At 43.6% G+C, this 22,508-nt stretch overlaps 2 long non-coding RNA genes across 3 annotated transcripts in view; one reads left to right on the top strand and one right to left on the bottom strand.

Moving 5' to 3' along the window:
- LOC137215117 (uncharacterized) overlaps positions 1–22,508 on the bottom strand; it is a 1,036,631-nt gene that overhangs the window by 75,822 nt on the left and 938,301 nt on the right. The gene's annotated exons all lie outside the window — the stretch shown is intronic.
- On the top strand, positions 1,337–18,271 carry LOC137214620 (uncharacterized). 2 transcript variants are annotated; one of them, XR_010938959.1, is made up of 4 exons: positions 1,337–2,109; positions 2,294–2,535; positions 2,712–2,882; positions 16,930–18,271. It is a non-coding gene; the product is annotated as an uncharacterized lncRNA (long non-coding RNA). The 2 variants fall into 2 exon arrangements; XR_010938958.1 differs by lacking the exon at positions 16,930–18,271 and adding an exon at positions 5,147–7,855.

Genomic DNA, 22,508 nt, shown 5'->3' with positions numbered 1-22,508 from the left:
TATTGGCAGAATTTAAGAGTGCGTTTGAGCTGCTGTGATGAGTAGGGGCACCTCAGCCTGTGTGATATAAATTCCTCTGCTAATTGGATTGCTGGAGCTAATCAGAAGCCAGAAAGGGAATAAAAAAATCCGTCTTCCCGCTGCTGCTGCTGGCTGATAAAGCAGACCGCTCCTTTCAGGACGGGGGGTGCTGGAACTGAGTCCTCATGTGGAGGTCTTACTCTAGATGGCTATCTCAAAGGAGGTGCATCCCTTCTGTTGCCAGGCCAGGAGGAGACAGCTAGAGCAGTGAGAGAAGAGAGTAGAATGATCCCAAAGAGATTTTACTACCGAATCACAGAAACAGAGTAAGTGGGGGAGAGGTGAAAGGATAGGAAATCGAAGACGGGGGGACCATCCAATGGCCTGAGAGAGCTAGAAGCTTTTTCTGACATAAGGTGCTACTTCCTGGGACCCGTGAGCATGCCTGCCATCCACGTGGGGGCATAACTTCAGGAGGCCTCATCTCTGCAGCCAGGACTCCAAGCACTCAGGAGAAAGTCACTCAAAGCTTGCGTTTAGGTTGACACTCCTGTACCCACTTTTCTGAAGGTGAAAAAGCCAAGGGGAGGATGAATTCCATTCAATACTAGGGCAAGTGCAGTTCAGGAGACTCCGTTGAGCTGCTCAGGCTGTAGGGAAGAGGGGAAAAAAGACCAAGGTCTGAAATGTCTCGCCTGCTGGAAACATTCCATCTGCTCCCATACTTTCTAGGTTTTGGATGAGGCAGAAAAAGCAAGTTTGTGTTCAGCGTCCTGTGTACCTTTTCCACCAAAGATAAATAGTGCATTCCAGCTGGAAGAGTGACACGTGTATACCATACAGGGCACTGGTTAGACCTTGGTGGTCTTTATATCTTCTTTGCTTTACTAAGGCACTACCACTTCTCCATAGAGGAAAACGTATCCCTAATATTTGGTTCTACCAAGCTGAATTCCCTGCAGTTATCTTTCAATCCCTCTCTTCGCCTCTCCTCTATTCTTTTCTCTCTGTGATTACCACTTCTTTGCCGGTATTTCTTCTGGAGCCCTCTACATACGCTAAATCCTTAGCCATGATGAGTGCAGCGAGCTCCTCTTGCACACAACAAAGACTTCTATTTCTTTTTTTTTTTTTTATCTTTTGGGCGACACGATAAAAAATAACCCTGTATTTATGCAAATTGCAAAGTAGCGTGTGATAATGAAAACAAAACAGTGCTGGCCCGCAGCCAAGGCATGGCACTGACGGGGGCTCCCGACCATTCGGCTCTTGATTCTTCGGGGGAAGCAGCTGTAGAGAAAGGGGAATACAGAACACCGGCGTCACCCGCGCACTCACACGCGCGCACCCTCGTTCGCACGCATTCCGGTACCGTCACCTCGGAGCCAGCCAGCCTTGGGATCCAAATCCAGTTCGGCTGCCTGCCGCCACCAGCACTTCAGCGTCGTCCCCCACAAGCCTCCCTGCCCCGTGCTCCTGATTCCCTTTCAGGAATTTACAAACATTTTCCACAGATCAATATCTGTATTGATTATTCATTGTGAGGGAGTCGTGTGTCTTTGGTGATCCGGCTCGCAGAGGTAGCAGCCAAAGCCTGCTGCAGGGGAAAGAAACAGCAGAAGGCGAGAGGGACCCAGCTCTTGCTGGGTCTGCGGCTGTCGGCAACACAGAAAGGAAGAGAAAAAGAGGAACGTGCTGGGAAACGAAGGAATGGATGAGGGTGGAGGAGAAAGAGGGAGCAACAGCAAGAAAAACCAAGCGCTGGCTGCACATCTGGTTGCAGGGCTCCTGGTGGCTTGGAGGAAACCCCCATCTTGGGTCTGCTGTTCCGTGCATCCTGCCCTGGACTCCCTCTGCTCGGGGAGCCAGAAGTGACTCACAGTTTTGGTATCTCCTACGTAAGAGCTTTGGGGGGATTCCTTGGCTTGCTGACAGGAAAGGAAGAAAGCAGCAGCCGGGAGGTAAAACACGATTACTTCCAACCGCCTGGCGGAGGACATGCAGTCTCTTGGCTTGCCTGGAACAGCTCGCAGCTCTCTGATGGCACGCGGAGGGAGAGTAATTAAAAAGGCCAGCATCACTTACTAAGTGAGTAAATACAAAGCCGTTCCAAACGTGCTCTCCGGCTAATGAGAAGCTGTAATTTCTTAGACTTCAAGGCAAAACAAGACAGTGATGGGGCTCAGTGGACTGTGTGTTTGTGTGGAGATGGGGTGGGGGTGGGGGCGGGGGTGGAGATAAATCGACTAATTGTTGGCCATGTTTAAAAAAGGGATTACTGGAAAAGACAGTGAAATGATGACAGGAAAACATCTTGGACCAGAGCCAAAAAAAAAAAAAAAAAATCCGGTCAAATCAAGTCTGCAGCTCAGAGAAAACACCCATCACTCCTGTTGGAGGCTCCCACAGGAACTGCCCAGTGTTCCTCAGCCGACAATGGAATATTATGTGGGCACCAGGGAACAGAGCCAGGGATCACAAGAACATCCAGAGGAAAGAGCCATGGCATGCCAGGTGACACAGTTATGTCATACTTTGAGAAAACAAAACAAAACAAAATAATAAAGACCAACCTGTCCTTTTCTTTTAGTGGGAGCCCCTGCTTGCTCAAAACAGCTTCTGTCTATTGAAAGCAACCTCCAAGTGTGCCTTCTGGTAACAGGAGCTGCTGATTCTCTGTTTGTCACCAGGAAGCTGCTGCAATATTACAGAAAGATGCTGGGAAAAGGAGGTTGAGGAAATTCAGTTTTCCCTTGACCGGGCTTCTGGCAAAACATGCCAGGTGATTGTCTTTGACATCTGGACCATCATGTGGGAGTTAGTTTGGGATTCGTCTTCTGTTGTCACCCAGCTGTGACTTGGTGAGTCCAAAGCCAACCATGATGAATTAAGACTCTTAACACAGGGTTCCAAACACACACGACAAAGTGGGGACCCCAAAGAATAAAATGAGCTGGATCTTCCTTCTTTCTGGGCGTTCAGTTAACTGAGCTGTCTTGTTCCCCTACAGATGAGTGGAGTTGGGTTTTTTTGTTTTTCTGTTTTTTGTTAGGATTTCCAGGACTGGAAGGTCAATAGAAAGACATGCTCCTTCTCACAGGGGATTTACTCTTCATGTTGCTTCCTTATTTCAGACACCCCAGTACATTGCAAGTTTCCTGAGCAGGAGAAATATATCCTGCAGAAGTGTGCCTTGGAGACTCAAAGGAGGAGGAATTAAGCCAGTTGTGGATGGCTCGGGCATCTTAAACTGCATTTCTTCAGCATTCATAGAGACCTGTGTCTATAGGGTCTGTGTGTGTGTGTGTGTGTGTGTGCACGTGCACGCGTGTGTTTGCTTGCATGTATATGGCTCTGTGTCTGTGTGTCTCTCGCAGAGGGAGGAAGAGAGTGAAGTCGGAGCAGACGGAATGTTTGGGCATTTATGTAATTCATGCATTGAATGTTCAATGCTGCAAGGCAGACAGCCATCCATCCCTGGACTCTGCCACTCTGGAGGGCCTGTACAGACCTGATCTGAATGTTAAATGCAGAAGATGAAATTAGCATACTAACCAAGGATGTCAACCCCTCCTTGCAATCAGTAAATGGCCGTCTCCTCTCTTTAAAGCCGGCATCGCTACGCGCGAGCCACTTAACCATGTCCTCTGGCAGGTCCTTTTTTGTGTTTGTTTTTTTGTTTTTGTTTTTTGATGAAAGACTGGAAATTCATTAATGAGGAGGGAAGGAATGGCTTCAAGGGGCTGTAATGAAAACAAACGATCCTCTTTAAATCTCATGTCGGCCAAAGCTGGGGGTGGGGGTGGGTTGCTTTCTGTTCTGGCGCTGGAGAATAGGAAATTCCACAGCCAACAGACCCCTTGATGAGAGCGCAAGAATGCATTGCCTGGGAATTTCTTCTATGTGGCAAAGAACAGCCATGGCCAGTATGTCTGTGTTAATAAAACTTAGAATGAGCTTTATCTTCCGAACTGTAAAGTGTGGTCTACCAGATGTCTTTCCATGCCGTCACAGGTTATCAAAGTTTCTTGACCTTGTGAGGCTAGGGAGAGCCTTCTGGAATCTTTTGGCCAGTTGCCTCAGCTTTTGAAGTAATACAGATTTTTCTTTTGGGCTATGCTTTGGCCTTTCCCAAAGGAAGTAGTTGCTTTTATTTTAATCTCTATCATACAAAGAAGTACACAAAGGAAGAAATTTAACTTCCACTCCTGTAGAGCCCCATACTAAGGCAGACAGAATGCTGCCTAAGAGCTAAGAATCAGGCTCCACCCCAGGTATTTGGGCTTCCTTTTTCTTTATCTTAGCCACTGTATCATTAGAAACAAACTTCTCCCCTTCCATTGTGTTGTACTGGTTTGACTTTAAGCCAGGGGTCACACACTCTGAACTCTCCAGGGATCTGTGGGTACCAGCCTGAGGAGGCAATAGGGAGGAGTGGGGCTTGGGATGAACTTCAGACACAGCCACTCACTTTTATTTACGGGAATAAAGGCCCTGCCTTGTGCCGCCTGACCTTTCAATGTTCCAAGAGGTAATAGAAATTGGTATGTTTAAATATAAAAAATATCAATTTTGAAGTATTGGCTCAAAGTGTTATTTTAAAAAAATTCTACAGGTCAAATAAAGCATATTTGTGGGGACAGCCTTGGCCTATAGCATGACAGTTTGCAGTCTTCATTTTAGTCTAAAATAACTACCACAGGTGTTTTTGTTAATTTTGTAATTTTTTAAACACTCAGTCTTTCTGTGAAATATTTTAATTAAAAAATATAGATATTAGCAACTGCATGGCAAATATCATGGGAGTGTGTGTTTTGTTGGACCAAGAGGGAAGTGCTAATTCAAAACAATCAGGCGGGGAAGGAAATAGATATCTGCATGGCCTGCTGGTCTGCTGGTCACTGGCATCTTAGCAGGCAGTGTCTAATGTTAGCTTTATCTAAGGTAGTGATTGAGCCACAAAGATTTTTCACAAAGGTTATAACTGGGAGGATTAACTATCTAGAAAGGAATACGTTTGAATATTTTTCATGTGTATCTCCATCAATTTTTAAGACAATTAGTGATTAGTAGTAATTTAACATCAAAAAAATTTAAAAACATTTTTCTTCTTATTTATCAACAGAACTCTTCATCGCAACTGAGTAGGAAAAAAAGATAGAAATCCCCAGGAAAGAGAGATCCTGCCTTTAGTTTGGAAGAAAGCTTTTCCACGGCACCTGAAATAACTTCAACAGGAAAAAGCACCTCAGCAAATGGTGAAGGGCAGCAAGAGAGCCCATCTCCTCACACAACTGTACAGGGCTTTCCAATTTCCAGGGTGCTCTTCACACATATTATCCTGTCTAATTCGCACTACAACCAGGCAAGATAGTTAGTATTTAGCTGATTTCATAGATGAGGATCCTAGGCTCAGAGAGGTGATGAGATTGCCTGAGGTTGAAAGGTACTAAGAGGCATTCACGGGTCCTCTGAGTCTTCATCTGATGCCATTTTATTATTTGTCATAGGTCTCATAAAAAAAAAATCCTCTTCAGAACCCCTGACTCAATGCTTCCCGTATTCTTGATCCCCTATCATTCCCCCACCTCACTCCCTCACTATGAGATTTGCATCTTGTAGTCTGTGTAATTTGTAGTCATGTGCAATTTGAAAATGCTCCCTGTACCCCGACAGCAATTAAGAACCACTGCTAAGTTCCAACTGGCAGTGGCAGGAACCCTCCTTAACTTTCCACTCTCTGCTATTTGCTCCTATCTCTTTCCTTCCCCTGAAAATCTAGTTTAGCCAAAGGCTCGTCTACATGTGCCACGTCTTTACTGCTTCACCCCCTTTTGCATCTCTACACAGAGCACTCTGTTTTCATTTCTACTTCCCCATTTAACTGCTCAGGTCATTAATGCCCAATTAAACTGTGCTTTCCTTCCTGGCATGGTTGGATTCCACTGACCACTCCCTCCTCCATGGCACTCTTATCCTCTGTCACTTCTGACACTATTCTATGCTAGATTTTCTCCTTCATTGATGGTGGTGTCACCTCAGACATCCTTCTTTTTAGTCCCTTAAATATTAGTGCTCCCAAAGAGGGTTTCTGTGGCTCTCTTCTAGTCTCAACTGTACATACTTAGCTTTGTGCAAGTGTAAGCCCCTGGCTTCAGTAGTCATATGAACCAGTCATCAAATTATAACCTCCAGCCCAAACCACTTTCCTGAACTCAGCCCCAGATATCTGGCTGTATGCTGACCTCTCCTTGGGTTGGTCCATGGCATCCCCGACTCAGTACACCCTGAACTGAATTCATCATCATTCCCAAATCTGTTCCTCCTCTGCATCCCTTTTCCCTCTCCCCCGGCCCCACCCCATTGTCAACTGCTCTTCAAGTTCTTTCAATTCTACTCTCCTAACTGCTTTCTAACCTCTCTCTTTCACTACATTCCTACTGCTCCTCTCTTGGCTTATTTCCCCAGTGGCTTTTCTAACACAGTGCATTCTCTGTACTACTTCTAATTAATCTAGAGAAAGTGCAAATGGGATTATTTTGCTGACTTCTGTGAAATCCTTCAGTGGATTCCACTTTCCTAATTTGGCCTTCAAGGCTCCTCATGATCTGGGTCTTTCCTCTCCCAAGCCTTCTCTCTTGAACCTCTTCCATCTCCTGCTCTATGCTCTAGGTCATTCAATACCTACCCATAGCTCTTTCATGCCTCTAGGGTTTCACATGGTGTTCCCGCCTCCTGGAATGTTCAACTCTACTTTTTTCATCTGGCCAATTCCTTCTTCACCTTCAAGACTCTGTTCCAGGAAGAAGCATTATCCACCCTCCCAAGTCTCTCACTTTGTGTCATGTGCTGCCACAAGCCCCCTACCCTGCCTCCCTCTCTCATGGCATTTACCCCAGTTTTACAACAGTGAGTTTCTCCTATTTGACTGTGAGACACTTAAAACCTGTATTCCCAGCACCCAGAACAGGTCCTGGTGTACACTGTGTGCTTAATAAATTAATATTACTATTTTTATTCTCAGTATCATAAATAATATTTTTTTAGCTGTACGATTACAGGTCCCCCAAATAATCAAACTGAGGGAAATACAGCAACCACTTCCCATAGTGAAAAAAGGATTTCCTATGGTGTAATTCTCACTTACATCAGTTTTTTGACTTTTGTCAGGTAAGAAATGAACACTGGGGTGGTCTTTAGGTGTTTGTGGATGTGGTAGAAACTTTGGAGTTAATTAGAAGCTCTGGCCAAAGCTGAACTTCCTTTGCAGAGTTCCTGGGAGGAAACACTAAATTAACAGTTCAAGGTTACTATTAGAAAAATAGCCTGTTTCCTTTAGGCTATACCTCCGAGAGCTTGTTCTCTTCCCTGCCATTTCTAAGATGTTTCCACTTTCCTTTTGACCTGGCTGCACCTGCCACCTTAACCCTGGTCTTTGCAACAAAGGTAATCTTACCTAACCCTAACCCAGAGGTCAGAGACTGCTAAACGCGTCTTTTGCATATCTTCCAGCAGCAGCACATTCTGGAGCACTCAATTAATACCGGTTGAGTTGAATGGTGAGAAAAGATGTGCACCACAGAAGGAGGAATGAGGATGGTTTTGTAAGCCCCCATCTCCCATGAAGCAGAAAATGGCATGAAATCACTAGTACCATAGCCTCCGGGCAGTCCCCAGAAATATCTCAAGACATCGCCAGGAATTCCTAAATTTGCAAAGACAGTTGGTTCTTATTATTCTTGGTACTTATGTTCTATAAAGTCACCAAAGAATTTGAATTAGCAAAAACTGAACCATTGCTCCTAGGGGAAATACGGGGTTAGGTTCCTTTGAGCTTCTGGTCACAGTATTTTTGTCAACTGGTCAATACATAACCTTGTTTTATGGGTGTTATTGTTTAAAGACACCTTATTTAATATGTATTGTTAAATCATTAGCATTGAACTCATGTTCAATAGCACTGAAACTCATGCCTGATTGAAGCTGATCTAGTACATGCGTTTTCTCTCTAAGGCACATCACAGCCTTTTTGAGCTTAAGAACACAAGTCAGCACTTCGGTACTCTGCTTGGAAGCCATTTTAAACAGTGAACCAAAAGCACAGTAAGTGAAAAACAGGACACTGAATAGACAGTGAAAAGAACACTAGTTTACAGCAGAGTTGAAACAAGGTGGAGTGTTACCTCATTCAGCCTTAGCTGGGATGTGCATATTAGATGACTCAAAATTTTGCCTCTCTGTACATGTCCACCAATTACTATGAAAGTGCTGCAAGTATTGATTTAGGATTTACAAATAAATTTAAGTGAGTAGGTGAATTTGCAAATACAGAATCTGTGAATAATGCAATTGACTGTACTACTAATATATATTGATGAAACAGAAGAGTTTTGCTTATTTGCAAATAGAGATTAGGATGACCTTGTTCACAGCACAGTTCTGACTTTGGAGTCCATTCTTTAATTTGTGCAAAACTTCTTTCTGGCAAAGGGTCACCTCACCTTCACTTTCTTGGAACCCTTCATATAAGTAATTGCCACTTGCTAGAAGTTGCCTGATTGTTGCGGTTGGGGTGGTGCATTTTTCTCAAAGGAACAAAATTGGTTTGCTGTGATGAGATGCAAAGCCTGGGAGAGCATTTAAACTCTGTCACCAGCTAGGAGAAGTCTCCCACTGCCACCTCCCGATGTTTATTATGGCCTCAGCAAAATTAACATTGACTCATGTTAGGCATCTCTGTCCATATGAAGAGGATTTTACATGACTGTCTCTCTTTTTTTAAATTTTTATTATTTTATTTTTATTTATTTACTTTTGGCTGCACTGGGTCTTTGTTGCTGTGCATGGGCTTTTCTCTAGTTGCCGCGAGTGGGGGCTACTCTTCGCTGCGGAGCGCGGGCTCTAGGCGTGTGGGCTTCAGTGGCTGTGGCACAAGGGCTCAGTAGTTGTGGCTCGCGGGCTCTGGAGCACAGGCTCAATAGTTGTGGCACATGGGCTTAGTTGCTCTGTGGCATGTAGGATCTTCCTGGACCAGGGCTCGAAACCGTGTCCCCTGCATTGGCAGGCAGATTCTTAATCACTGCACCACCAGGGAAGTCCTTACATGACTGTCTTATAAAGCTATTCTTTTGAGCTAAATCTTGGCCTCTCTGGGTCATATCTTCACTTACATTTCATACTGCAAGCAACTGCTTAGAAATTTGTTTTTGCTGTTTTCTTATTGATCCCCATCTTGGTGCAAAGAATGGATGCAGAACTCTATGCTAAAACTATGCTACTCTTTCACACAAGCCAAAGACACAGACATGCATTTGAGAAGCCAGGAAAGGGGATAAATTAAGAATTCAGAGTATAAAGAAAAGAGAAGCATGGCAAAATTTCAGATAATGGGAGTGATAAGAGAAGGGTCTGGAACTTCTTACTATGTCTTACAAGGAGTAAGTGTGGAGTCGGTTCCACAGCAGGATTGGAATCTCTGTTATTTATTATTATGATCCTAACAAGATTGGGTAATGGTGCCGAGAACTGTTCCCTCTTCTGTGAAGTAAAGAGCATGATACCAACCTTCAGAAGTGTCTGTGAGGATTAAATGAGGTCATGTATGTAAAGTGCTGAACTCAAAGTCCAGCAGAAAACACCATGAAAATAGAAGGTGGTAATTGTTGCTTTTGTTACAGTTTTCTAGCTTCCTAACTAACCATCTGCTCTGACCTCTGGGTAATGCATATTCACGGTGTCATAGAAGACTGGAGTTGAAAAACCTTTCTAGGTCAACCACCTCATTGTGTAGAGGAGAAAATCGGCTGAGTACGATTCAACCAGTAGAGCATCACATAGCTAGTTGGGACAGAATCAAAAGGAGAACCCAGCTCTCTGGAGCTCAGTTCACAACTATGCAGTCAAGTCCTGCGTGCCCAGATCTCCCTTCTAGAACTTCTTTCCACAACTATCAACTGTCTACCACACCCACCTTTCTCACCCCAATAGCCCAGAAACCATTGCTCTGTGGATTACTATCTTCTTTGGCAGAAAGTCTCAGTGCTTGCTGTGCATTAGCCAAGCAGAGTATTTTAGAGCAGGAACTATTGAGCAGGATTTCTTCATTTTTTTTTTTTACCACAAATATAAATAGTTATCAAGGAATAACATTCACTGCATATCAGTGTAAGATGGAGCAAAAAGGATCATAGACGCTACAGAGGAATGCTCTTTTTAAAAAGGATCAAGTATTTCTGCAGATCTACGCAGTAATTTGCAAGATGCTCTCTCGGAAAAGTCCACAGGGAAACGCTGCTGGATGTATAACCCCCAAAGCTTATAACTGATCATGCAATGATGGGACAAGAGAACTGTGCTGGACAAACTGTATGGGGCTGGTTAATTTCCACCAAGCCTGTCTTACTGAGTGGTGGCTCGAAGTGGGCTGTTCCAGGAGCCGGCAACCTTTCCATTGGTGTGGGGTGGGAGGTGAGACAGGGCAGTCCAGGGGAAGCCCTTGCAGGAACTGGCTGGCACCATGAAATGATGGGGATTTTGTGGCATTCAAGAGGGAAGTTGTATGCAGCAGGACAGCAGCATTAGCAAGACAAGGCATGATGTATGCATGAGTTTAAAGGTGAAGCTGCGGTCAGAGTGTGGAGTGTGTGGTCAAACGAGAGAGGGGTCTACTACTGTTGAGTTCAGCTAAGGGAGCTGGTGCCCCAAATAGCTACAGAAGCACCAAGCTGGAGTCAGCATCAGAGCACAGGCTGGGCCCACCTCTGCTCAGCTGAGTTGCGCTACCCAAGCAGGTAGCAAGATTTAGAAGTGGTGAGGCAGGCCTGGTGAGAATTGGTGGATCCTCACCTATTTCATCACCTAAGAGATAAATCTTTGCTACAAATTGCTGAGATTTATCCTTGAGCCAATAATAACATTCCTTAGTGGGTAGGGAAGGTCTGTGGGGCAGATCCTCCTATTTTTCCATGGCTGTGTCCCACTCAGTCTTATTCCTCACTCATTTGTGTTCCCATTCTACTCATATCCAATTGAACTGATGAGCCACAAAAGCTGATATAAGATGTAACTTCATCAGAATATCTTCCTTGCAAAAGATCTGGAACTGTATTTAATCTGCCAAGGTAATAGGTTTAAGTGAAACACAGCTGACATATCCGGTCCACAAAGCTATTATATTTGCATTTTATATTGAACATGCCTGTAATATTCTCTTTGGTAGATGGAATTGACATTTCCATATGATGGTAAATGCTACATGGTGAATAGCTTTCATCAGGGTTCTGCTTCAGCAATTCCATCATTCTATAGGCATAGAAAAAGATCACAATGGATACACAGAAGCATCTAACACAATGTGCTTTTCGGGTACAGTCTGTTCAGTGGTTTAATCTGGATTTATGCAACATCTCACTCATCCAGAATCCAACTGTTAGCAACTACCTTACTTATCTGGAACTAGTTAAAAAGAAAAGCCCTCTAGGAGCCAGAAAAGTTGCCGCTGAAGTGGCATGCACGGAAGCGCAGGATGTTAGAGTCCCTTAAGCACTCAGTCTCAGCTGGATGTGAAGCCCCCTCCCTTCAAGTACCAGGTTTGAATGCTACGCTCATGGCCAGGAGCTCTTAGAAGTAACTGCACCATGCAAGGCTGCCCTCCCTTGAAAGAAAGGGTGATGAGGAAGGGTATGGGCTCTTAGATCTTTTTCTGTGTGGGTCACTCATGAAGGCTACCTTGGATGTGTTGGTCTCTGTGGGGAATGGGAAGTGGTACCATTGGTCCAATAAAAGTTGGTGCTTCTGGATCTGCAATACTTCTTGGTTTCTGGGAACTCCCCATTATTAAGTTGCCTCTTCTTTAGAGGGTACATGAGAATATCTGAACTGATAAGTGAAGGACCCCAAAGAATACCGGGAAACATTGTCTGTCCATGAACAGAGCTTACAATTTTTTTTTTTTTTTTTTTTTTTTTTTTGCGGCACGCGGGCCTCTCACTGTTGTGGCCTCTCTCGTTGTGGAGCACAGGCTCCAGACGCGCAGGCTCAGCGGCCATGGCTCACGGGCCCAGCCGCTCCGTGGCACGTGGGATCTTCCCGGACCGGGGCATGAACCCGTGTCCCCTGCATCGGCAGGCGGACTCTCAACCACTGCGCCGCCAGGGAAGCCCTAGAGCTCTACAATTTAAGAGCAGTATCCCACAGGGATTCCCACACTTCTGGGATGGAGAGCTGTGGAAAGCTGTGCTGGGAATATTTTTGAGTGGTAGATGAAGGAATCTTCTAGAAAAGTATTCATCCCAAGGAGAGGGTCAGGCACATAAAGTTTGACTCAAGAATGACACGGTCATCAAAGGGGTGGGTAGATGACCCTATGATCTGGGACATGGGATACCTCCAACTGTGAAGATGAGCCTTCTCTCCTCCTCCTTGCAGGCCAAAGCCCGGGACACAGGGCTAAGTTCTGGTGACAAGTGAAAGGTTCAAGAATGACTTTCACACGACGCCTTTTTGAGTGATGGGACACGGTAGCTAGGAGCATTTGGGATCAAGGTGATTAAGTGTGGAATAAAAGTGAAGGAAAGGGATTCTCCGTTGGCAGTGTGGTTGTTTCCAGGTGATGGCAATGGCAAAGGGTAGAAATGGGAAGGTAGACCTGGGAAATTTCAACCTGAAGTAGGTCCGAGTGCTCATGGTCTTATCAGCTCCAGTTTCAGGAGGTTCCCCTAGTGACTGGCACAGTGATGTGGGACATCGCCAGCTTGGGCAGCAGGGAGAAACTGGCAGACAGCAATGCCACCAGCTTTGGGAATGACAGGAAATAGTACTTTTGCAGGGACAGCAGCCATGTGCCCTCATGGCAGCCTGGACAGTGGCAGGACGAGGCACACCCATAAGGAGACATACGTGGCAGAGGACTCAGAGACCAGTGGAGGCTCAGAGGACTTATGTGAGCACATGTGGCATCCCCCTCCCTGGTTACTTCCCACCTGGGGGAAATTGTGAGTGAGTATGGAGGTCCTACAATTGTAGGTAGAGGTCAAAGCCACCCACATCAACATGACCCTTGGTCCACACTGGTGTGACCTGGAGTAACTGGTTAGCTCAGGGATCTATCCCTGGAAACCTTGGGAAGAAAGGATGGGTGTCAGGAGCACGACACTGTGGGTAGTCAAACGCTACTTGTGTGGACATGATAACCGATATAGAAGCTTCTGTCTCCACTTCCCCCGGAGCCAACAGCACTTGCCGCTTTGTTCCCTAATTGTTGATTTACTCATCTGTCTCCTGCGAGCTGTAAGCTCCTTGAGGGAAGGGAGTATATTTAATTCACCTTTAGATTCCTATTCTCAGCACTGTGTCAGGTAAGCAGCACGCACTTCACCAATGTTTGTTGGATGAATAGATAAATATGTGAATAGATCAAGAGATGTCACAAATGAAATGACCGTCTGAGATGAGGTTATGTCAATAAGCAAGGATGTGTTCAAGGCCATTGCAGAGAAAGAGGTGGAAGACCCCATTCAGAACTCTCCCGGGGCAGAGGCAAGTTCGGGGGAATAGGTACAGTCCAAAGCTGGCCCCTACATGGGCTCTTTCAGAACCTTCTGGATTACACCCTCCTGATTGTAGCCTTTAGTGATGATCTCAGTGTTCTAAAACAGGTCCCCAGAGCTCTGCAATGAGCAGGCAGGTGGTAGTCTCATACCTCAACTACTCTGAGGTCTTGAAAATTGAAAAAGTGAAAGGGTAAGAAGAGCAAGGTCCTGCAAGGTGAGAACTTAGGACAGATGAACTTGTCCTGCTTCTTTAGATCCGTGGACTTCAAGAGGGTTGGATCCTTGGGGTTGGAACATGATTGGAGATACTTCAGGCAGCTGAAGGCTGGCAGACACTGTGACTGTGGCACGGGGGGTCACTCTCCTGTCTCCTCCAAGAGTATAGTGAGAAGGCCCACGTCCCTGTGAGCAGTCCTATGCTTCCCAGCCAAGGTTCTTGGTGATGGTCCTGGTAAGCAGGGCACCTTGGCCAGGGGGCCTTCCCAGGCTGACAGGTTGTCATTTGTCTCTTGATTCCAAGCCCCAGAGTTGTGACATTCAAAGAGAGAGCTGGTCCACAGTGGTCCATGGAGTGCCCAGAAGTAAAGCGCCCTGAATATGAGGCCCTGCTGGCAGCATCCAGTCCTCATTGGGGCCTGGCTCCCTCCTCGTGGCCAGGGTCTTGGAGGAAAGGGCATGGCCAGTGGTGGGCTCCTAAGTCAGAGGTGAATCTGTGTTCCCTAGCAACATCTCCCCATCGAGGTTGGAGCTGTGAGCACAGGGCCGAGGACAAGAAGTCTGGAGGTAAATGCCTTGGGAATAGAGTCAGGGATGACTGGGTCCATATGGAACCAGCTGGGCCATTGCCACCCACTGAGCCCTGAGGTACATGGGGGTGGGCAGTGAGCAAGCTTTAGGAAGCAGCTTGATTACGACTTTTATGGAAGGGGGGGTGGTCTTTCCCATCTGAGCAGATCTCTTAATTAATCCACACTTACTGTTTTTTTAAAAAAATATTTTATTGAAGTATAGTTGATTTACAATGTTGTACTAATTATACATACTGTTAATACTACCTTATTTATGTAAGAGAGTGAGGGCAAGACCAAGTGAGCAAGAAAGACAGAGGGAGAGAGACAGAGACAGAGAGAATGAATGAGCGCGTGGGCCATAACAACATCTTTCCTTTTAAATGCTTGTATTTAAAGCAACTCTATATATTATTCAGGCATGACATCCTTAAAATAAACAACAATTTGAGGTAAACTTTCCCTCTCTAGCAACTAACTTCAGTTCCTAGATAATTAATTTTTACACAAACTAGTAATTCTAAAATGGCTCCTTTGTTCTTGACTGGTTGAGAAACTGAGTGTTATAAATGTTTTGAAGATACAATATTTAGCGTTTTCAGAGTGGAAGATATATCCCTTTATGCTAAATTGATGTACATGCATATTTGTTTCAAGTATTCTAGGCACAAACTGTGTGCGTGTGCGTGTTATGTGTGTATATTTAATATACGTGTGTGTATGTGTGTTTTTGTGTGTGTGCGTACTATGTATATAATGTGTCTCTGTGTACATTTGTATGCGTGGAGTGTGTGTGTGTGTTTTTCATGGGTTGAGGGAGGCTATAATATGTATCAGTATTCTGTGCTGAGCATGCACTAGAATGAAGTATCAGCTTTTCTAGAAAAAGATGTTGCATTCCATCCTTATGTTGAAATGATGTTTTTTTTTTTAAATTGAAAAAACACGTTTCTATTCCAAAAGACTGAGTAGGATGATACTTTAAAAATAATTCAGCCATTTAAATTTAAGACCCTGAAAAAAGTTGCATCCGTGGTCCAAATCTATTCTCTGGCCCAGAGCCCAAAGCATTTTCATTAGATTGAGAGTTGCATACAATTTCATTCACTTTAAGCTTTTGCTGCTCAGAATTCTGTTCTTCAGAGACAAGCTAACAAGTGTCGATGGCCATGTTGGCCTCAATAATAGGTCTCCTTTCTTTGAATGATCTATTTCAGTTGCATTATTACTGTTTAAAGATGGCCTTGTGCTTACAGACACATTTTCAGTGAACGTATGAAGAATGCTGATATTTCTTCTATGTGGTTTTGCCTCCACAGTCAGTAGCTTGTTTGGAGAAAAAGTCCTTAACTTATTTCTTTCAAGCCATTTGCAAAAGAGAGGCTACCTAAAGAATTCTCTTCTGTACCTGCTCCTCCTATTACTAAAGAAGATATTCAACGATACTAAGCTTTCCTTATGTTTTAAAAATTAATGAAAAAATTTTTGTGGCCTTTTCAATTAATAGTCCTGACATATTGGTAAGAAAAAGACAGACAGATAATCCACAGAAAAATGGGCAAAAGACTTGAAAAGGCACTTCACAAAAAAAGAAAGTGAAATGACCAATCAATGTTCAATTCACTGGAATTAAGGTAATGCAAATCAAAACCACAAGGAGAGAAAAGGTCCATAGCCACCAACTTCGCAAAAATTGAAGTCTGATAATAATAAGTGTTAGCGTGGGTGTAATAGAACCATGGAACACATACACTTCTGGTAGGAATGTCAGACACTACCTTGGAAAATGGTTTTGCATTAATTAGTAAAGCTGAAAAGATGCACATCCCTTGATCCAGCAAATCCCTTTCCATAACTTAAAAGTAGTCGTTCTCAAAGTGTTATCCCAGCCCTGGCTGGCAGTATCAGCATCACTTGGGAACCTGTTAGAAGTGTAAACTCTCAGATCCCACTCCACTTCCACTGAATCAGACACTCTGAGGGTGAGGCCCTGCCACCTGTGAACTCTCCGGGTGGTGGTGATGAGCTCTCAAGTACAAGAAGCACCACCTGAGAGAAATTCGTGACCATGTCTACAGGACACATAGAATGTTCAGAGCAGCAACCATGTAACCATCAACAAGGCTACTTTGCATTCTGTTTGGACAGTGAAATATTACAATGTAATGAAAATAAAATGAAGCCAGATGAAAATGAAAAAACACAAAACAAACAAACTAAAACACCCTGAAGAAAAGCAAAGAAACGATTGCCGTAAAATCCAGGAAAATGTCTACCTCTATTGGAGATGGAGGTTATGATCAAGAAGGAATTCACAGTGGGGACTGGGGTTTCTGAGGGGTGGGCAATATTCCATGCTTTGAACTGGGAGGTAATTTACATACTTGTTTGCTTTACGATTATACTTTAAACTGTATATATGTACTCTTCCAAATACATATTACATTTTACAACAAAAACAAATTATTGTGTCTACCAAAGTTTTTCATTGTTGCTATATCAAATCAAGTTTAATCAAATTATAGCCTGCCCAGCTTCATAACTCTGCTTTATTCTTCTTCCCACTATAGGAAGTTGTCTGACTTCAGACTATACTACAAAGCTACAGTAATCAAGACAATATGGTACTGGCACAAAAACAGAAACATAGATCAATGGAACAAGACAGAAAGCCCAGAGGTAAACCCATGCACCTATGGTCAACTAATCTATGACAAAGGAGGCAAGGATATACAATGGAGAAAAGACAGTCTCTTCAATAAGTGATGCTGGGAAAACTGGACAGCTACATGTAAAAGAATGAAATTAGAACACTCCCTAACACCATACACAAAAATAAACTCAGAATGTATTAGAGACCTAAATGTAAGACCGGATACTATAAAACTCTTAGAGGAAAACATAGGAAGAACACACTTTGACATACATCACAGCAAGATCTTTTTTGATCCACCTCCTAGAGTAATGGAAATAAAAACAAAACTAAACAAATGGAACCTAATGAAACTTCAAAGCTTTTGCACCTCAAAGGAAACCATAAACAAGACAAAAAGACAACCCTCAGAATGGGAGAAATTATTTGCAAATGAACCAACGGACAAAGGATTAATCTCCCAAATATATAAACAGCTCATGCAGCTCAATATTTAAAAAAAACCAAACAACCTAATCCAAAAATGGGCAGAAGACCTAAATAAACATTTCTCCAAAGAAGACATACAGATGGCCAAGAAGCACATGGAAAGCTGCTCAACATCAGTAATTATTAGAGAAATGCAAATCAAAACTAAGATGAGGTATCACCTCACACCAGTTAGAATGGACATCATCAGAAAATCTACAAACAACAAATGCTGGAGAGGGTGTGGAGAAAAGGGAACCCTCCTGCACTGTTGGTGGGAATGTCAATTGATACAGCCACTATGGAGAACAGTATGGAGGTTCCTGAAAAAACTAAAAATAGAATTACCATATGATCCAGCAATCTCACTACTGGGCAATATACTCAGAGAAAACCATAATTCAAAAAGACACATACACTCCAATGTTCATCGCAGCACTATTTACAATAGCCAGGTCATGGAAGCAACCGAAATGCCCATCAACAGACGAATGGATAAAGATGTGGTACATATATACAATGGAATATTACTCAGCCATAAAAAGGAACGATATTGGGTCATTTGTTGAGGCGTGGATGGATCTAGAGACTGTCATACAGAGTGAAGTAAGTCAGAAACAGAAAAAACAATATCGTATATTAATGCATATATGTGGAACCTAGAAAAATGGTACAGATGAACTGGTTTGCAGGGCAGAAATAGAGACACAGATGAGAACAAACGTATGGACACCAAGCGGGGAAAGCGGCGGGGGGTGGTGGTGGTGGTGTGATGAATTGGGCGATTGGGATTGGCATATATACACTGATGTGTATAAAATTGATGACTAATAAGAATCTGCTGTATAAAAAAAAATAAAAGAAAAAAAAAGAAGCTGTCTGTTCTATCACTACTTTTGCTCTTATTCTTTTTTTTTTGTTTTTTCCTGTCTTCCAACTGGGGAAAGACAACTAGGAACAGACTCTAAGATGATCATTTACATCAGCCAGAGTCACTGACCCTTCCTCTCCCTAAATATGTGGAAGAGTTCAAAAGCAACCAGGAAGTTGTACCAGTTCTCAGTGAGTGAGCTTGATGCCACCACATGACCCAAGGATCTGCTGTCACTTACGAGAGACTTTGTTGTTTATTTGCACTCCTCTTTGGTGATTGTTGCTAGACTGAATTAATGCAAGGTTAGGTGGGAAAAAAAGAACACATTGGTTCTTTTATGCATCATAATGCTAATATAGGAGCTAGTTGGCTCATTCTTCAGTGTTTAAAGCAGAAGATACTTTTCAAACAATTTTGAAGCTAATTTTTTCTTTTAACTAAGATAGATGTCCTTTGTCCACAAGTCTGTGATGACTGCATTAATGTTCATTTACTCTTTCGTGTATGATATCATTCTTTCATTAGTAGTAATAAAGACTTCAGTACTAATGCATAAAAAATAGCTACTTATCATAGTATTATGTGCCAAGCATGGTGTTTATAAACAGTAGGTACTTAATGAACACCAAGCTGACATAAGCATCTCTGTCATATGGAAATACATTTCTCAGATAAAAATAGTATTATAAATTTTAGCTGTCTAGCTTTTTTGGTGTGTATATTGATTACTTTTTTATTATGTAAAATATATATAACATAAAATTTGCCATTTTAATCATTTTTAAGTGTATAATTCAGTGGCATTAATTACATTCACAATGTTATGCAACCACCTACCTCAACAGTTTTAACCCTCATTTTAATGTCTTTGTTTTTTAGAATCAACTTCTATATTTCACACTGCTTTTTTAAAACTTTTTTAAAACTCTAAGATAGCCCTTTTTTCTTCCTACAGTTGGTCTTTTGCCATCTTTGCCAGGTCCTTGGTCTCATCTACAATCTGAGACATGTGTGTTACCTCACGTGTGATGAACCAGAGATTTTCTGTGTCAGCAGGACTTTCCTTCCTTCTTCAGTTCAACTTCCAGCTCTCTAGCTGGGGAAGCTGCTATGTTAAACTACAGACAGATAAAACTCAAAAAAAAAAAAAAAAAGTTCATTCTTACTAGGGAAAATGTAGGCTCTTGATTTCAGGATCCTTTGGGACCCATCATGGGTTATCTAAAGTACCAAAAATTATTAGCCTGATGTCTTAGTGGAAGTACTCAGGATATTAATTCACCAGTTGTGTATAATTCCCAAGTTAGTCTCTTGTGCCAAACAGTGAATAATTAAGCTGTAGATAACGTCATGCTGCAAGTGTGATAAAACAATAACGATGATGAAAATAACAACAGCTAACGCTGAGCACTGCTAGGTGACAAGTGTGGCTCTGAACCTCTTCTGTGCATTACCTCATTTAGTCACCATAATAATGCTATGGCAGACATACAATTATTAGCCTGTTTTATAGGTGAGGAAACCAAGCCTCAGGGAGATAAATTACATGTTCAAGATGACAGGATCTGAACCCAGGCAGAATGACCCCCGGAGCCTCACTCTTAGCCACACACCATGAGCCCTATTTAAGTGCAGAACCCAACAGAATGTTCTACTTTACGTCCTTTCTGGGAGACTAGCTACTCCAGGTGAAAACACACAGGAATAAGTTAGAAACAAGAGTAAAACACACACACATCTTTATTTCTTTGGAGGTCAGTGAGGGGTAGGGAAATGAGCTTACAGAACTAGTTGGTTAGTAATCAGTTAGTAATAAGTACTAAAAAAAAAAGATATGTAGAGAAAAAAACAAACAAAACAAGGCAGTTTAGTTGGGAGGAGATTACTTTTAGCTCCTGGGCAGGAAGGAGTCCAATACTCAATGTAGAGCCATCAAAGGTTTTTCAGCACAAACGGGACATAATGAGAGCTATGCTTTTAGGAAAATAAAATTGCCATTGTGACTATTACGGCCTGGAAGGAGAAAAGACTCAAGGTGGAAAGGCTGATTTAGAGGTGTCGATAGGACCACATGGACAGGCAGCGAGGGCTGGAGCTGAGCAGGGACTGTGGGCACAGAGAGGCTGGGAGAGACTCTGTGGAGGAAGGACAGACAGAGTAATGGATATGAAGGGCCAAGTTGATGCAAGATTCCAACCCGAATGACAGACAGAATGGAGTCTCATTAAGAGAAAGAGCAAAGCCCAGAGGAGAAGAGAATACAGGGGGGAAGTGCAGGCACAGAATTTGAAGCTCCGGCAAGATGTACAGGGACCGTGTCTGGGAATTTAAGCTTGAGAGGGAATTAGAGCTGGCGATGGAGAGACTCTGCAGAGCATGGAGTGCTAATCATGAAAATGGCAAAGAATGTGAAGGGAGAGAAGGTGGAGTCACAGCAAGAGTGATGAAGAGAGAATCTGGGGCAACATTAAGAGATAATAAGAAGAGAAGTCAGAAATGATGAGGTCAGAAAGACAGGAGGAGGCATGAGGGCAGCATGGCCTAGAAGCCAAGGGAAGAGAAAAAGTGGAGAATGAGGGGTGACAGACAAGGTGGAAGGGGAGACCCAAGGCAAGGCATTGGGTTCAACAATACAGACCTGTGAGGAAGCAGCTTCAACTGACTGGTGGGGAAGGAGAGGGGTCAGAGGATGTGTGTCTGGTCAGAAAGGGGAGGAAGCAGCAGGTACAGAAACATCTCTCAAGAGGTTTGATAATGAGGAAAGGAGAGCTGTACGAGGACAGCTCAAAGGGATAGAAGGATCAGGGGAAAGTTGAGTTTAGAACAAAGGAGCCAATGTTCATAGACCCAGGGGAAAAAGCCAGTGGAGTAATCAGTTTCTCATTATGTTTCTCTTCACCTCACAGATACATTGATCTCATCTTCATTGCCAAAAGCCACTTAAGAAGAAACAGTTCCCTTTCTTCCAGGTCAGCCAGTTCTATAACCACAACGTTTGTGAAATGCATAAATAAAGCCATGGGTGGAGGGACAAACAGAAAATTACAGATGTTCACTGACGAGAAAGCCCTCCATCCATCCATCCATCCATCCACCCATCCATCAACTCCTCCATCTATCCATCCATGGATGTTTGCTAAGCGTTTCCTAAGCGTCAGGAGCTGGACACCGAGTTATGAGGACACTGACATCAACACAGCAGCAGCAGCTACCACTCCTCTGCCTGGGCTCAGGTGCAATGAGGAACCAGAATATATAGTTGTGGGGACTTCCCTGGCGGCGCAGTGGTTAAGAATCCGCCTGCCCATGCAGGGGACACGGGTTCGAGCCCTGGTCCAGGAAGATCCCACATGCCGCGGAGCAACTAAGCCTGTGTGCCACAACTGCTGAGCCTGTGCTCTAGAGCCTGCAAGCCACAACTACTGAGCCTGAATGTCACGACTACTGAGCCCGCATGCCTAGAGCCGGTGCTCTGCAACAAGAGAAGCCACCACAATGAGAAGCCCGCGCACCGCAATGAAGAGTAGCCCCTGCTCGCCGCAACTAGAGAAAGTCCGCACACGGCAACGAAGACCCAACGCAGCCATAAATAAATAATTTTTTAACAAAAGGAAAAGAATATCTAGTTGTTTAGGGGACAAAAGGATATCCAGATTTGTCCTGTGATCATTTCCACACAGGCAGTAATTCAAACGGTAGCAACCTTATGCTCAATGGCCAGGATCATGCCTTTTTACGAGTCATTGTAAAGCAGCAAGTGCATTGACATATACTTCATAAACGCTAAATAATAACAAGTCAGTGAGCCTAGAAGTATTGGATTCAGTATTCGAGACATTAAACCCAAGTTATGCTGTTCTAGAAGCAAGGCAAACAAATAAATCAAACCCAAATCAAATAAAGCCCACGTCCATCCGCAGCCAGCAGTGGTGTTGTCTGGAACACTCTTTATGGGCCAGTGGTTCTCTCAGGAAGGGGTGCTTGTTAGTACTTTCCCTAACACATCACACACAACGTCTTGCCTGTGATTTGGGAGGAGAGTTTTACGTCTGACTCACAGCAGACAGCAGCGACACTGCGTTCTTAAACTCCAATTCCCTTTATTTGATGCCAGAAAATAGCATCTGCTGAAGCTCTAGAGAAGAGCAATGGTC

This window comes from Pseudorca crassidens, chromosome 20 (genome assembly GCF_039906515.1).
Source record: "Pseudorca crassidens isolate mPseCra1 chromosome 20, mPseCra1.hap1, whole genome shotgun sequence".
NCBI lineage: Eukaryota > Metazoa > Chordata > Mammalia > Artiodactyla > Delphinidae > Pseudorca > Pseudorca crassidens.
This window is presented reverse-complemented; position numbering and strand designations above follow the sequence as displayed.